The sequence below is a fragment of the Bison bison genome, unplaced genomic scaffold (assembly GCF_000754665.1).
Source record: "Bison bison bison isolate TAMUID 2011002044 unplaced genomic scaffold, Bison_UMD1.0 scf7180017864035, whole genome shotgun sequence".
NCBI lineage: Eukaryota > Metazoa > Chordata > Mammalia > Artiodactyla > Bovidae > Bison > Bison bison.
In genome coordinates, this window is record NW_011494607.1 from 5,480,665 (window position 1) to 5,485,014 (window position 4,350).

The 4,350-nt window shown below is 33.5% G+C and overlaps 1 protein-coding gene across 1 annotated transcript in view; it reads right to left on the minus strand.

The window, feature by feature from the left end:
* Positions 1-542: 542 nt before the first annotated feature.
* Positions 543-4,350, minus strand: part of SYNCRIP (synaptotagmin binding, cytoplasmic RNA interacting protein) — a 29,711-nt gene continuing 25,903 nt past the window's right edge. The window contains exon 12 of the mRNA XM_010834666.1: positions 543-4,350. This exon is cut by the window's right edge and continues 815 nt beyond it. The gene's annotated coding sequence lies outside the window, so the exon portion shown is untranslated.

Consider the following 4,350-nt stretch of genomic DNA (forward strand, 5'->3'; position numbering starts at 1 on the left):
TTCCCCATTCTTTGATGATGACTTGCTAATTTTGCTTAATGAAACACATTTTAAGCTGAATTCACCTACCTAACCTCATTTGCGCAGTCACCTAAATGTACATTAAAGCAAAATAGTTTGTTCACTCCCCTGTCCTGTCTTACTTACTACCTCAATTACTCATTTCCAAACCTTCAAAGAGTGATAAGAAAATGGAACACTGAATGGTGGGGACATGTTACCAGAAAAGCAGAACCAAATTACCATTAACTTCTTGAGTCCACTGGCATGTGTGTGACCAGAGTATTTTCATTAATTAAAATTAAGTGGAGACCAACACTATACATTTATCCTATACATCATCTCCCTATCATGTGCTTCAATTAGGGATCTCGGGGTATCTGTTTTGGTATTACCGTTGGCTAGTTACTTTGAATGTATGGATAATTAAAAGACGAAAAGACCCCTAAAGATTCCAAGTGTCTATTTCAAAAGCTGTTAAATGAAAAACGATGAAATGGAGGACACCCACAATAATTCTTGGACTCCTGGAGATCCTAAGACATGCTACAAAAATAGGTCTTTATTCTTAGGAAAATATAGTCAGAGCTAGCTTCCTTATGCTATACATAAAATCTTAACATCAGAGGCAGTACAGATAGTACAGATAGTTTTTGAACTGATCTCCAAACAAGCACAAACCCACTACGTTGAAAAGAACAGGTAATTTTGAGGTTTTTGGCAAAAGACAGTACTTCACACATCTAATCCAAATCAAAGAGCCTGCAGACAGTTTTCAGTGAGATAAAAGGAATGAAATAAATATAAATTCTACAGATAAATAAATGTAAGAGAATTTAAATAAGCTAACAGAACTAATTTTTTTAAATAAAAATACTAGTCAGGTACAAGCTTTTGTTTCTCAATGCCAGACTTCTAGATGTTTATCAGACTACTGTTAATATCATTAAAAACCTAATCTTGGACCAGGGCATTAGTTTTAATACTATTTTGCAGTCGTAAAAAAGATTTTCTTTCAACTGAATGCTCCTGGCCCTGAAAAATATTTTAGGCATATTACTGAAGGCAGACTGTGGTACTAATAAAACTTGTATCTTAAGTACTTTTTTAAAAAGTGACAGACAAAAAAGTCCATCCACTAATTTGCCCACAGTTAAAAATGTCTTTGAACATTGGCTGATAATTAGCATCTTAAGAAAAGTAGTGGCATGCCCTATTTATTGAGTGGTATGACTGAGTAATTAATACTACACTTTAAAACATTATCCCCACAAGTCTGTTCATTTTATGTATTGTTATTTCTTGATTCATTTTCAACCCACCATTGAATTCCTATGGTCAGATTAAAAGTTTATGGTATGTATCACTGGGGAGAAAATGACCATGGTGGGTATTAAGTTTTAGGAACCTGAGCAATCATTTACTCTAGGGGGGTAGCTCCCTCACCTAAATGCAGAAGTCTTACTCTGTAATTTCTCCCCTTAAATAGACTATATGTCATGCTCTGTTTGGTCTTTTTTCCTATGTTTCTGAACAGTGACTTTTGGCTTAGCAGTCAAAACAGCTGTCCTGAATGTGACAATTTTGCCCATCTAGCATGATATTCACCCTCATTAAATCTTTTCAAATAGATTCATACAAGTGAATACCCGAGGTCACCCCATCAATCCATTCCTATGTATGTTATTCCTATTTTATCATGAAGAAAGTGTAAATCATTAAATCAGACTTGCAGTCATTGGTAATTTCTCATGATGCTACAACAATGGCCGTCATGAGTGTGCAACCGCTTTTTGTGCTAAACCCCCCATTCATTTCTAACATCTGATTCAATCACAATGCTGGAAAACCTCCCACAAAATGCATGATTGGGAGAATATATCTAACAGAATTCTCTCACAAAGCAACTTTCTGAAAACTGATTAACTAAAGTGATGATCACTTTTGATTGCCAAGTAGTCTGCAGAAACAAAATCTTGCGTCTGCTTTGGTTAGGTAACTCAAGTTTTGTTTTGTTATTTTTCAACAATCAGAATGCTTTAAGGATACATTTTCACCCCAAGGAAGGGACTCGATTCTTGGATTTAAGACCCATTCCTTGACAATTATATACAAAATTTCTTTTAACTTGTCATCTATCCATTCTTTGAAGCTGTCAAAGCCAAGAACCCATAAACAAATCACAAATATCAATAACCTACATTAGTTAACATTCCCCTTTTTAACATGTTGACATTTTTACTAAAGGATTAGTTATTTTTGCATTTCCATTTCTCATATCCCATGACATTCCATAAAAATTGCATTATTGCTTTATAGGCCACACAACATTCAAAAGTATGTTTATATGCATTGCCTGTTTTCCTTGATCTGATAAGAGTTTGATACTGATTTTACTACAGAAATTTAAGTTTGAAAATACCAGTTAGTATTTCTTCTCAGTACTTAATTGTTCACATCACTAATCACTACATGCATATTTAGCTCTGATTATATTGCTCAAAAACTGCACCCATTATCAGAACAGTGCAAATGATTATTTAATTTTAAAAGTAATTATAATGGCTTAAATTCAAAGTTAGTCAAATGAACACTGTCAAGTAATTTCACTTGAGTGTGTATATATTTAATCACCACTGTTTACATTACCCATCAATTCTTCACAAATTTTTTTAGTATCAGTTTTTCCTCCCAAATCCCCAAACTAAGAATGCCAAATAGTCTTGGAAACCCACAGCTCCGTATTTTAATATTTTCTTAAGAACACATTTGTGAACTCACAAAAATGTTCATCTTTCAACTTTGACAATGCAGTTCTTACTTAAGTCAAACAAACCTGTTCTAAAATCCCAACAAATAATTCTGAGAATTAACTTAAACACCTTGACAGTGTCCCTTAAAAAGGGTATGACAGTAAAGTGCCAATAGGCATGGCAATGACCTCTTTGATGGGATCATTTAACTCCTTGGACCTGGGAAGTGCCAGCACCAAGGATTACACTGAGATTCAATTTTACTGAAGGCTACATTTAGTTTACCCACTTTCCACAACCTATTACTCATTTTATGTTAGAATGAAATGTAAATGTTTTGTGTAGCCCTCAAACTTACACTAAGATTTGAGAGATGTACTTTAAAAAAGCACGGGGTAATATATAAAATCAGTGGCAAAAAGTTTCATTAAGCACCAGGAACTAATTTTTGTCACCCCATACTCATTTTGTAGGTAATGTTTCAATAACCGGCAAGGCACATTTACATATATTCCAATGAATACTTATTGACAAATTTTAAATTACACTCTATGTCCCAGCTATCCCAGTAACTGACATACAACATACTAAAATGGTTTATTAACATAAAAAACCAATTAATGTGAAACATACAGACTATTGGCAACCACTATCTAAAATTATGTAAGTACAAATAAACATACTGAAATGTGTGCATTTCTAAGTTTTTAAACCAGAATATTTCTACACTAACACACATTTATATTAATGACACATAAAAAAAATAAAAACTTTATTACAAAAATAAGTTACACTCGCCTCCAGCTTACAGTATAAAACAATTTTATTTGCAGGAATGCAAAATGATTGTTTGCCATGAGCATTTTGAACATATGACATGTCTAATTTTCTTGTTAAATTTGCATTTACTGGGGAAACTGGTGTGTATAAAACCTTAATTAAGTATAAGCTCTGATCTTCGTCATGGTGCCTATTGGGTATGTGATATAACTGCAGTATCCCTTTGGGGAAGGGGAAAAGGGATTTCTTTATACCAAGTCCTAATTAAACTATAATTTCACTTTTGACTTTAAGCTATCAATTTAGGACTTGGCAAAAAATTTTGAGGGTGATTCAATAGAGGATGCTTCACCACTGAACACTCACTGTCATCAAGGTGCTTTAGAAAATTAAAAACATAGCACAAATGATTGTACTCTATTCTACAAGTTATCATGACCTGCATAAGAAATGGAAAGCTGATTCACATTTTTGCAGTGATCAGCAGTAAGAAATGCACTAATGAAACATACCTTTTACCTAAAAAGCTAAACTACAGCCATATACTAATTTCTATGATTTATGAAAAAACTTCAAAATATCCAAATGTCAGGCTTTGCTGTACAACTGTCAGTTTTAGTCTGACTTTTTATAAAGGGACACTGCAGTATTTAGTACAAGTTCGGATGCACTTTTTTTGAACATCTGATGTCTTACAAAAGTAACATCTTGCTAAACTATTATACATCCAAATAACTACAATATCTGAAGAAGCAAGGCTGCTTTTTCAGCCACAAAATACGACAAAAGCAAGGCCTGTTATGATGTTCATGAGGAA